Raw genomic sequence first — 14,019 nt, 5'->3', positions numbered from 1 at the left:
TAACTAATGAGGATTCTTCACCAAAACTTATGTTGAAATTAGATCCCCAATGTGGCAGTGTTGGGAGGTAGAGCCTAGTGGGAGGTGTTTGGGTCATGGGGGAGGATCCCTCATGAATGGCTTGGTGTTGTTCTCTAGGTAGTGAGTTGGTTCTTGCTCTCACAAGACTGAATTAGTTCTTGCAGGAATGCACTAGTTCCTGCCAGAGTGGGTTGTTATAAAGCCAGGATGCCCCTCAGGTTTTCCTCTCTTCACACATACCTGCTTCCTTTTTGATCTTCTTCACCATGTTGTGACAAAGCACAAAAGCCCTTGCCAGAAGCCAGGGCCACACCTTGAGTTTTTCTCAGCCTGGAGAACTGTGAGCTAAATAAACCTCTTTTCTTTATAAACTGCCCAGTTTTAGATATTCTTTTATAGCAACATAAAGCAGACTAAGACAGCATGTTTCAAAATATTCTTTTAGACCATAACAAGTTTGTAATATACATTTAGAGATGGCATATTTTAAAGATTATTTTGGGAGTTCTTAGACTAATTTACAATTCTTCCCCAATAAAGAATTATTGTCAGTTTTTCAATAGAGGGGCAAAGTAGATTGTTCTTATTCAATTTTATTCTTTTCCAGACTCTGTACCACATTGTTCTATCCCATGAAATTTGCATAGTGTGTCACTTATTGCTTCCAGGCCATTATTTATGAGTTCTTAAGCTTAGGTATCTTGAACTTAGGTACACAGTTGATTAAAGTAGAGTCATTTTGCTCTGAGTCCTTATGAACTAATTTCTATGGAAGCCTTTACTTCTTCCAAAATAATAAATACCATGTTAGCTGTCCAAATTATTTGCCCCTCTACTTTCTTTTCTGTGATCATCAATTTTTTTTTTATTTTATGGGAGGTATAGTTGGCAAAAAGTGTCACTTTCTGCTCATATCAAAAGCTGGAAAGAAGTACACAGCACTGTAGACACTTCCTATGCTAAACCTTTAGGCATACTGCTCACCCTCTTAAAACGGTACAGTAGTAAAACTTCAGAGCAACACTGTTGTACTCCTTATGTACAATATCATTTAGATTTCATAAGGTAAACATCTTTTTAAATGGAAGTTCATGTTGAGGTAAAGAGGCATTTTCCTTAAGTGTTTGTTTATAAGCAAATTTAAAATAAATAGTTTGTAAAATCTGCAAAGCACCGAGAAATAAGTATAATGGATATCTTTTAAGGTTATAAGTGAGCTTCCAAGAAAGCAAGGGAGGGGAGTCTCCAAGAGCCACAAAGTGAAAGAAAGTTGAATAACAGACTGTTAAACAAATACTGAAGCTATGGCTGCCTTGCAAATGGTTGGTATTTCCAACCTCCATAACAAAAGTATTGGATTTCAGCAGCTACACAATGACATAGACAAGATATTGGGCCTACGTAAAGTAGTTAGATTGTTACTGAGACTCCTGAATAAAGTTGCAAAGGACCAAATTATTAGTGAAAATGAGAATTTAAAAACAGCTATGTGTTGTAAAGGCAGATGACATAAAACTCTTCTATTTCAGCATAAGCTTTAGCAGAAAATTTTTCTTGCAATTATACACCTGTCCTCAATGGATCTACGGTTCAAACTGACCCTTTCTCTGGTGTCAGGAAACTAAGAAATTAAAGTATTCAAGGATAATAGCAAGCCAAGGAACTTGGAATAATGAAATGCAAACATGTTTGGGGATCAAACCCCCAACACAGGCCACCCACAATTTTATACAAAAATTCTGATTGAAGAAGCATTCCCCTTGAAAACTAGCATGAGATGAGGCTGCCTTCTGTCACTATTCCTATTTAACATAGTATTGGAAGTTCTGACCAGGGCAATCAGGCAAGAGAAAGAAATAAAGGGTATTCAAATAGGAAAGGAGGAAGACAAAATGTCTTCCTTTGTAGATGATGTATGCTATATCTAGAAAACCCCATTGTCTCAGCTCAAAAGCTTCTTAAGCTGATAAACAACTTCAGCAAAGTCTCAGGATACAAAATCAATGTGCAGAAGTCACAGGCATTCTTATACAACAACAACAGGCAAGCAGAGAGCCAAATTACAAATGAATGCCCATTCACAATTCCTACGAAGAGAATAAAATGTCTAGGAATACAGTTAACAGGGGAAGTGAAGGATCTCTTCAAGGAGAACTACAAACTTTTGTTCAAGGAAACCAGAGAGGACTCAAACAAATAGAAAAGTATTGCATGCTCATGGAAAGGAAAAATCACTATCACGAAAATGGCCATACTGACCAAAGCAATTTATAGATTCAATGCTATTCCCATTAGACTACCATTGACATTCTTCATAGAATTTTAAAAAATCATTTTAAAATTTATATGGGACCAAAAAAGAGCCTGTCTAGCCAAGACAATTCTAAGCAAAAAGAACAAAGCTGGAGGCATCACTTAACGGACCTCAAACTATTCTATAAGTCTACAGTAACCAAAACAGCATGGTGCTGGTACAAAAACAGACACATAGACCACTGAAACAGAATAGAGAACTCAGAAATAAGATTGCACATCTGCAACCATCTGATCTTTGACAAACCTGACAAAAACAAGCAATGAGGAAAGGATTCCCTATTTAATAGATGATGCTGAGAGAACTGGCTATCCATTTGCAGGAAATTGAAACTGGACCCCTTCCTCACACCTTATACAAAAATTAACTCAAGATAAATTAAAGATTTAAATGTAAAACCCAAAACTATAAAAACCTTAGAAGAAAATCTAGGCAATACAATTCAGGACGTAGGCACGGGCAAAGATTTCATGATGAAATCACCAAAACAATTGCAACAGAAGCAAAAATTAACAAATAAGATATAACTAAATTAAAGAGTTTCTGCACAGCAAAAAGAAAACAAAAAAAACTATCATCAGAGTAAACAGGCAACCAACAGAGTGGGAGAAAATCTTTACAATCTATCTATCTGACAAAGGTCTAATACCCAGAATCTACAAGGAACTCAAATAAGTTTACAAGAACCACAAGAAACAACCCCATTAAAAAGTGGGCAAAGGACATGAACAGATACCTCTCAAAAGAAGGCATTCATGCAGCCAACAAAGATAAAAAAATCTCAACATCATTGATCGTTAGAGAAACGCAAATCAAAACCACAATGAGATACCATCTCATGCCGTCAGAATGACCATTATTAAAAGTCAAGAAACAACAGATGCTGGTGAGATTGGGAAGAAATAGGAATGCTTTTATACTGTTGGTGTGAATGTAAATTAGTTCAGCCATTGTGGAAGATGATGTGGAAATTCCTCAAAGATCTACAACCAAAAATACCATTTGACCCAACAATGCAATTACTGGGTATATACCCAAAGGAATATAAATCATTCTATTACAAAGATACATGTATGCATATATTCATTGCAGCACTATTCACAATAGCAAAGACATGGAATCAACTCAAATGCCCATCAGTGATAGACTGGATAAAGAAAATGTGATACATATACACCATGAAATACTATTTAGCCATAGAAAGGAATGAGATCATGTCCTTTACAGGGACATGAATGAAGCTGGAAACCATCATCATCAACAAATTAATGCAAGAACAGAAAACCAAACACTTATAAGTGGGAGCTGAACAATGAGATCACTTGGACACAGGGAGGGGAACACACACTGGGGCCTGCTGGGGGGTGGTCTGGGGGGAGGGAGAGTATTAGGAAAAATAGTCAATGCATGCTGGGCTTAATACCTAGGTGATGTGTTGATAAGTGCAGCAAACCACTATGGCACACGTCTACCTATGTAACAAACCAACACATCCTGCACATGTACCGCAGAACTAAAAATAAACATTAAAATGAACAAACAACAAAAAAATTCTGATTGAGTATAAGGATATAATTGAAAATTATAAAATAAGTGGTGCAGTATAAAACAAGCTATCATGAGTGAGTGACAATAAAAACAACAAAGAGCACAATTAAACCTGGAAATATTCCAAATAAACTTAAGTTCTGCTTAAAAACATAAAAGTAAGATAAAAATAAAAGATGGGGGTTTTATGCTCAATAATGGTAAAGTAGTTATGATCAGATAAATTCTCCCCCATATAATAACTGTAAACTGGAGACATGTCTTAAATATAAAGACACAGAAAATTGAGAATAAAAGGATGAAAAAAAGACATATCATGCAAATAATAAGCATGAGACGGCTAAGGAATCAAAATAATGTAGACACTACAGAGTTTACCAGAGACAAAGAGTGATATTTGGATATTTCATACGTAAAATGTTGAATTAATAAGAAAGACATAACTCATAAATCTTCATGCATCTAAAAAGTTTCAAAACATATGAAGCAAAAATTGACGGAATAAAAGGGGGAAAACATATAAATTCATTATCATAGTTGGAGATTTAAAAAATTCTCTCAGAAATGGATAAAACAACTAGGCAGAAATAAGTAAAGAAATAATATCTGAAAAATAATATCGAATATTGACCAGAATGATCTAATTGACATTTACAGTATATTACACACAATAAATGCAAACTAGACATTCTTTTCAAGTGAACATTGTAATTTCAACAGTATAGACCTTTTGCTGGGCTAGTACAGTCTGCAGTATATTCTCTCATCATAATGGAATTAAATTAGTACCAATAAGAACAAGTTATCTAGAAACCTCAATAGTTTTTCTGGCTTAAACCTACTAATTAGGATCACATGAGTCTATTAGTTATCTATGGCTGTATAAAAAAGTTACTCTAGGCCGGGTGTGGTAGCTCACGCCTGTAATCCCAGCACTTTGGGAGGCCAAGGCAGGTGGATCACTTGAGGTCAGGAGTTCGAGACCAGCCTGGCCAACATGGTGAAACCCTTCCTCTACTAAAAATACAAAAAACTAGCTGGGCGTGGTGGCACATGCCTGTAATCCCAGCTACTCGGGAGGCTGAGAAAGGAGAATCGTTTGAACCCAGAAGGCAGAGGTTGCAGTGAACCGAGATTGTGCCATTGTCATTGTACTCCAGCCTGGGCGACAAAGTGAGACTCCATTTCAAAAAAAAAAAAAAAAAAAGAACTCTAAAATTTAGCACCTCAAAACAACAGGCATTTGTTTTGCCACAGAATTTCTGAGGGCCAGGAAACTGGGAGAAGCTTAGCTGGATGATTCTGGCACAGGTCTTTCATGAAGTTGCAACCAAGATGTAGAACAGGGCTGCAATCATCCAGAATCTTCTTGCAAGCTCATTCACAAGGCTGGTGACAAGAGGCCTTAGTTCCTTACCACATGGACCTCTCCATAGAGCTGCTCATGACATGGCAATTGGCTTCCTCAAAGCAAATTATCTGAGAGAGAGTACAGTTAAAATGAACACTGAAGTATCTTTTACAAGTTAATCATATTGTCACTTCTGTACTACTTTATTGATTACATGGAGAGCCCTGGTACAACGTGGAGGTGGGGGAGCCAAAAACCATGCAGTATCAATAGCTGGGGCTCATTTGGGTATCAGCTGGGAGGCCAGCTACTACAACGAACTTTAAAAACATACTGAGACCCTGGTTCAATCCCAGATCAATTAGCTCAGAATTTTTGTGAATTGGGGACCAGGTATTTTTTTTCCTCCTAAATAATTCTCCCAAAATAATTCTCATTTGCAGAATTGAGAAATATTATAGCAGAGGAAATCCATGCTAAATAATCAAGGACTATCTATGCATCAAGATCTAGTCAAACTAAATAAAATGCTATTCCACAAGATCAGAAAGGAGTCACAGGAGGAACATAGATTAACAAATTAATTAATCAAATAGAATTTAATAAACAGATAGGGATTTTGAAAACATATTCATAAAAATGTCCACAACACTACTGAATATTTGCAGACTTTGTGAGCAGCTAGTACTTTTAAAGCTCCCTAAGTTATTACAATGAATAGCCAAGTTTGAGAACCAATTCTTTACGTGATGCTTGTTACCAGGCCCACTTTCTTTCTATCCAATCTGTTGGTAGGGTACCTCTCAGGCCCATTCAATCTTTCTGAAAACATGGTGTTACTTAACTGGCCATCTTGAGAAATAATAAAGCTGAGGTTAGAAGCCTCCTTTCAACCCTAGTGAGGAGAGGTTGTACAGCGCATGTTCCAGGGAAGCTTTTCAAATGTTTGTGACACTAAAACTCAAGGTAGATAAGAGGAGACTGTATTTCCTTTCAGTCTCATGCTTATCTTTGAAAAATTTCCCTTAGATCCAGATCTCAGAAGCACAAAGCAGATTGAAGTCATTTGGTTGGAGAATATTTTCAACTGCAAGACCTTCATTATATTTAAAAGTTCAGCCAATCCTCATTTTAGGCATCTCTACGTTTAGAAAGTACATAGAATGTGAACATCCTTTGCAAGAATGAATTCTCAATTTTATGAACAGGAACAAAAAGTTTTTAAAGATGTTTTTAAAAATTTTATTTCCAATGAGCCTAGAAAACACACTCAAACAAAAGAAATGAATTGGCGTTTGACTCCGACACTTTCTTTAAAATTGTATTTGTGATCTACAGATGTAGACATGGCTATGGATATAGATTACAGAGATTTAAGTGCTGCAGAGGAGACAGCATTTTATATTAGAAATATAATACTTTTTAGTATCAGAAAATGTGGATTTGATTGGGGCTCTTCTGATAATTTTTTGTGCAAATATGAACACTTTATTTTAACCACCCTGGAACTCAGTTTCCAATTTCATACAACCATGAGTGAAACTTCCTCATTTCTAAGTTCTCTTTCAGGTTCTACTATTTACAGATGGTTAGTTAAACTTCTTCGTTTCTAAGGCTTCTTTCAGGTTCTGCTATTTATGGATGGTGATTTAAAGGTGCTGCTCCTTGAAGGCTATGGGCAATTTCATAGTGTCAGGTTCAGCTTAAGGAGAGAAATCTTCACAAATGAAAATGAAAACTTATGGAGCAGTAGGAAGGGGATAAACTTCGTGACCCAGATGCTCCTATCACTAGCCTTTCTGCCTGTATTTTCAAAAGCAGAATTTTTAGTAAAATTTATTGAAATACAACTTCCTCTAGAAGCTAGCTAAAATGTGACAGATAATAAAAGTCCAGTGTCTTCTAAACAAAACTAGCATATACAAATTTGAATTTATTTTTAAAAAATAAATTAAAAGAACAGAAGTGATTATTTACATCACAGAAGAATTAGTTGTTCTTATAAAGTGATTCTTTTGGGAATGTTAATGACAACTGATAAGTGATTCGCCTTTTGCTAATTTTATATAGAATTTTGTATAATTTTCAAATTATGACTAAATTTTAAGACCATATCTGTTGTAAGAAGTAAGATGTAGTTCTATATTTGAGACACTTATGAGCCCTACTGTGGATCTGTACATTTCCTTAGGGCATTGGAGCTTCAGGGAAGCCAATATATAATACCTGTATAAGGGTCTGCAAGGTCAAAGGACTTGATTTGTTATGGAGGATTTGCTAACTGTTCAAAGAAATTTGTTTCAATGCTGCAGTTCAGATTCATCAACTGACGTTAATAAGTTAGTATTTACAAAAGATTAATAGCTTGATTCTTCAAACTGAAATGCCAGACACTGGCTGTTTAAAAAAAGTATTTTGGGGCCCAGGCCATTGGATGTAAATTTCTATCAGTTCCAGGTGGCATTTCACGGTAGAAAATTATATTTTCTCTGGAGCATGAATTAGAAAGCAATGGTCTAGCTGTCTGTTTAAATCAATTAAAAACATCTAGAAACGAGTTGAATCATAAGTTTCCACCATCACTACTTACTTCAAGAATGGTTGCTGTTTTTCCAAGCTGCTTTTGTGTTTACTTTCAAAGGCCTGTCCCACTGTGGACTATAGATAGGTGATGTGGCAAGAGATAAAAGATACCTTCTCTAAAATAAGGACCCTGTTCAAGGCCATTGGAAAAATTGTCACTTTTGTTAGAGGATAAGGAGGACAATGAAGAAGAATGCTCCAGATTACCTAAAGCTGATATCTTTAAGTAATTATTTTCCCCCTAAATCTCAGCTGTTCTATAAAGTCCTTGAAATTTTTCTTTTTTCAAAAAGAATACAATTTTTTTTTGTATCCTCTGCTTGATGACTCTGGAACATCAATACATATGAGAATGACATTTCCATGCAATGATAAAATTGTAAATTGTTTCTGCCTTTTATCCTTTCTTTTTATCCTTCTTTGATTTCATAATGATAGATGTCACTTATTCTGCTATCAATGTGTCCATCATTAATTATTTTCTTTGTTGTTTTCCTGCCAGATTATTCTTTCTACTTTGATACTGAAAAATTAACCAACTCAAGGAACTACTCTTATGTAGGGGAAAGAGTAGAAGCAGCATTTTTATTAAAACATGCAGTAGATATAAACATGTTTATATCTAGAAGGAAACACATCTAAATCTAAATGTTAGTAGTAATTATCTATAAATTGTGAGAGAAATTTAAATTCTATTTTTTCTTTTTAGTATTTCCCCAAATTTCTATATTGATGCTGTGTTTATAATAACAAACAGATATTTTGATTTAATATCACATTCTACTGGTTTTGAATCTAAGCTTGCCTGTACCAGGTAGATGTCATCTTGCTTACATTACCTATAAATGACCTTGATTAAAACACCTCTCTGAGTATCAGTTTCTTCACTTGTAAAATACCTCTTTCATAGAACTGGGAGAATTAAATAAAATAAGTTGAGTGCCTGGAACATAGTGATTTAAAAAATCAGTCTCCTTTTTAGAAATTTAATGTTAGTTGAGAAAAAAAAAAAAAAAGTGTTAAAATACTACAATGCCCAGATTTAAAATAGTGACTTTGGAAAAATTACGTTTGTTATTTGTTTGTTTCTTAGAGTTGATTTCCCCCAACGTTTATGTTTTGTACTATGTTCCAGAAAGCTTGGCTTATGGATAAGTGGGATATACTGTACCCCACTGAGCTGTAATCTTTTAGAGCTAGGAGGGAACTTCAGAAATCTTTAAGCCTAAAACATTTATTTCATAGTTGAAATGCTGAGAGGACAATTTAGATCTAATAGCAACTTTGTTTCCAACATGCTCTCCAAGAGTAGATCGTCTCTTAGCTTTTAGCAGTCAATTTGGGATTATTTGCTATCATCTTAATAGGATTCCTGGACCCCTAGGCTTTAGGCTAGTGGCTAAAATGGAGAAGAAAAAGCTGGGGAGAGAAAAGTCAGAAGAGATGAAAGAAGTGCTAGAGAAAGGCAATGTTAAGGCATCAACCCAACAGCAAGTCCATGGTGACATCATTTATCTTCAATCGTGGTTAAAAATAAGTTTTAACCACGGTTGAAGAAAATATTTACCCTTGCAGACAGAAAAGTTCTTCCATGCAATTTTATCAACTGTGGGACTATGCAAAACAGTTATTTCCTCACTGATATATTGGAGGATCCTTATTTCGGAGAATTTGCATGCCTTGTGTCTGGTCAGTGCTGAATTCAACCCTGCAGAACTCCCTGGGTTACATTTTGGGAGGAGGCAGTGCTGTAAGAAAAGCAACTGTTTAGCAGGAGCCTTGGTTGGGATTGTGTCCCTTAAGTTATTAGTGCTAAAGGCAGAGAGAAGTGTGATAGTTAGAAGAATAAGGCATTTCTACGCAGTCTTTCGTTTTTCAACACAACCCCCGCTCCTTGCTCTTAATTTAAGTAATAAAGCCCATAGACATATTTGTATTTCTTAGACAAACATAAGATTTTTTTCCCCCTTGGCCAACCTTTCTTACAAATACACTAATGTGGGGGAAAGGGGAGTGAGAGAGTTCCTTTCAGCTTATGAAGAAGTGTTAATTATTCCTTTCATAAGAGTTCTAACTCTTGGGAAACAGCTCTCCTTTTATAAAACTGTTTCTGTCTGTTGCTGTTATCTAGAAGCAGCCACCTGGTCGGAGGTGGAAGAGTTTAATTGTTTCCTTCATACTGATTTAATTTTGAAAGGTCTAAAATATGCAGACTCAATAGTTGAGCCTATCATCTACCTGTCTCCCCTTGTATATCCCATTTGGCCCTTCCTTTTAGAATTTTTTGTTCAGTTTCCATGTTCTGGATTTCAGATTGACATTTTTCTCCACCTAAAATTGTCTTATAACAGATGTGTAAAAATTATGAGGGAGATACTGTTAGAAAGGCCAGGGCATAAGAGCATCAATGTGCACAGATAAACCAATTGAAGAAAATTACACATTCAAGTAATCAATCAATATGAAGACAAGCAGTTAATAGGAGTAGTGGTTCAGTCATTCACTTGGACATTTATTTATGCCACCATTTAATATTTGAGTATGTACTACAGACAAGAATCATGCTAACATGTATTGATAGCATGACAAGAAGCATTAGACCTTGCCTTCCCAGAGGTTATTGTCAAACACAAAAAATACTAGAGAGAATTCTTGTTTTAGTTTGGAGTTTTGGACATTAGTAATGGCTGTTCCTCTCCATAGCTGTGTGTACTTGGACTGGTCACTTTGTCATTCTGTGCCGCAGTTTCCTCACCTGTCAAACAGAGGGCCTGAGTGTGATCTAGAATATTCTTCCTCAAAGTGTGGTTCAGTGTCTATGTGCTGTTCAGGCAGTTCAGTTCTGTTCATGACAAGTTTAATGCAGAACTTAAGAGTGGGCATTGGGAAATGTTCAACTCAGTTTTACAAGGTGATTCTCCATCTCTAGAATCTCATAAACATTGTGAGTTTGAGCTTTGGAGTATTTGTTTAATTATTTCATTTTTCTACTAATTAATTTTTATTGTACTTGATGAAAGTGTCCGTTCACAATGAATTTAAAGATAAAAACTGGGCTTTTATCACAGATCAATGGTCTAAGGATAATATTTATAAAGAAAGGGTGTTATGGCCAAGACTGTTCTTACTGGAGAGTCAAAAGGTAAGTTATTATATTAAAGGTGCTGAACGGCTATACAGCAAACAAACCTGTAGAATCGAGCATTTCCCAGCCATAGTGTACTATGCATAGTCTACCACATTATTTTCACCATGCCATGACATATCTAAACTTCAAACCATTGAAACATTGAAGTCTAGGTGATGGCATGATCAAGAATCTGTTTAAGAATTGATACGCCGGGCGCGGTGGCTCACGCCTGTAATCCCAGCACTTTGGGAGGCCGAAGCGGGCAGATCACGAGGTCAGCAGATCCAGACCATCCTTGCTAACATGGTGAAACCCTGTCTCTACTAAAAATACAAAAAATTAGCCGGGCGTGGTGGCGGGCGCATGTAGTCCCAGCTACTCTGGAGGCTGAGGCAGGAGAATGGCGTGAACCCGGGAGGCGAAGCTTGCAGTGAGCCGAGATCGCGCCACTGCACTCCAGCCCGGGTGACAGAGCGAGGCTCCGTCTCAAAAAAAAAAAAAAAAAAAAAAAAATTGATAGAACTCTTTAGACACACGCTATAACACCTGTACCTCAGGAAACATAGTTATCTAAACTTTGGGGTTTATCTGTGAAAATTAGATTGATCATTATTATGTCTCGGGGTTATATAGTTTTTATTGCTATAACCTAAGAGACTTTCTATAACCATGCCTTAAAAAAATACTGGCAGAACATTCATAAGTCCAGGCAGAAATGTATAAATATAGCCTATTCCTAGGATAAGGAGAAGAATATTTTCCTTGATGTTTACTTGAAGCCATTTCTTCTCACAGTTTTTTCTCAAATATTATTAAAAATCCACTCACATCTTGTCATGCTGATATTTTTTTTGAGGGGAGGCAGTGAGGCACATTTCTTTATTTCAGTTGGTACAGATACAATGACTAGATATTAAAGGATGCCCTTCTAGAGAAGAAAGGTCATTTTTGACACAGGAAAGAAATGAGTGTCTACAGATCGGATACTGGCCTGATTCTACACCTGCCTGGTCAATGCTAGCAATTAGCAGAAAGCATTTTGGCCTCCTAGTGGAGAAAAAAAAATAGAAGGAAAATATAAATTAAAATGTTTAATGTATTTCTTGAGACTTGATTTAAAAAAAAAGAAAAACCTGGTGAGACTTTATTATAACAATGATGCAATTGACAAGTATATTTGGTTATTTATGTGGTATTAAAAATTTTAAAATAATGGCCAAAATTGTAACTATTAACATTATACTAGGACATATCTAATTTCTAGGAATTTCATATAATTTTGGGATGCTCTAATGCAAATATAACATTTTTTTTTGTAGTTCAACTTTTTTTATTTTATTTTATTATTATTATACTTTAAGTTTTAGGGTACATGTGCACAATGTGCAGGTTTGTTACATATGTATACATGTACCATGTTGGTGTGCTGCACCCATTAACTCGTAATTTAGCATTAGGTATATCTCCTAATGAAATCCCTCCCCCCTCCCCCCACCCCCCACCCCACAACAGTCCCTGAAGTGTGATGTTCCCCTTCCTGTGTCCATGTGTTCTCATTGTTCAATTCCCACCTATGAGTGAGAACATGCGGTGTTTGGTTTTTTGTCCTTGCGATAGTTTACTGAGAATGATGATTTCCAGTTTCATCCATGTCCCTACAAAGGACATGAACTCATCATTTTTTATAGGAAAAACTGGAAGCATTCCCTTTGAAAACTGGCACAAGACAGGGATGCCCTCTCTCACCACTCCTATTCAACATAGTGCTGGAAGTTCTGGCCAGGGCAATTAGGCAGGAGAAGGAAATAAAGGGTATTCAATTAGGAAAAGAGGAAGTCAAATTGTCCCTGTTTGCAGATGACATGATTGTATATCTAGAAAACCCCATTGTCTCAGCCCAAAATCTCCTTAAGCTGATAAGCAACTTCAGCAAAGTCTCAGGATACAAAATCAATGTACAAAAATCACAAGCATTCTTATACACCAATAACAGACAAACAGAGAGCCAAATCATGAGTGAACTCCCATTCACAATTGCTTCAAAGAGAATAAAATACCTAGGAATCCAACTTACAGGGGACCTGAGACTTGATTATTTTTAACCTTTTACTCCTTCAAAGTGTTAGTCCCCTCCTCCTCCAAAATGTTATGAACTTTTGGCAATTCTTATTTGATTGTTATTCCAGTGGAAGTGAAGCAGAAAGTCAAGCTATCACATGGCTTCTTTATATAAATTGACTTTTGTTTGTTTGTTTTTAAAAATTATCTAAGCCTGCAACTCCAAAATGTGATTCTCTCTGTGGAGTAGAATTATGGATAACTTTAGTTTTTTTCTTTATACCTTTTCTGTATTTTTATTTTGCATAAGTGTCATAAAATATATGTAAAAAGAATCTCAGATTCTATAGATTTTTAAAAGTGAAGGAAAATGTCTTCCTAAAGGCTCAGGTGGACAGGTTTTGGATATAGAAAATTTTTATTAAATTGGACCTGAAGTTTGGATTCCTTCTTAAAATTCCTCCTTCAAAGTGTGAGTCAAGGTAGCCTTTGTAGTAACATGACTTTGCTGACATACCACATTCGATTAGCTTCAAATTATGATGTTTTATTTAAGGCTAACTATGGAGACATTTCCACAGCTGAGGGAGGTGCTCCTTCCTTCCGGCTCCTGATCCCAGTGTATTGTGGACAGTTCCTCTTCCTTGGTTTGAGATTTGTCTCAAACAGCAACTTCACTCAAAAGGAAATACAGATGGGCCAACAGTTAGTGACTTTGATCAATGTGAAAAGCCAGAACAGATGATTCAGTGCAAATGATCCACTCAAGGGCCAGGATAGGCTTATTTATCAGGCCCCGCCAACTAGAGTCTAGATCAGGGCTGCCCGGAGTGATAAAGTGCATCTGTGAAGCACTACCGCAACTTGCCACGCAGCGTCTTTCAGTACAACCCTGCAGGACAGACACTCCATAACTGCCAGTAGCCACATGCCCTCCAGGTTGAAGTGGGTGGCTTCTCTTCTCTAAGGCTGGAGTTTACCACTTTAGAGTGGACATGTACTTTTCTATCAAAG

Source organism: Symphalangus syndactylus, chromosome 4 (genome assembly GCF_028878055.3).
Source record: "Symphalangus syndactylus isolate Jambi chromosome 4, NHGRI_mSymSyn1-v2.1_pri, whole genome shotgun sequence".
Classification (NCBI taxonomy): domain Eukaryota; kingdom Metazoa; phylum Chordata; class Mammalia; order Primates; family Hylobatidae; genus Symphalangus; species Symphalangus syndactylus.
Note: the sequence above shows the minus strand (reverse complement) of the source record.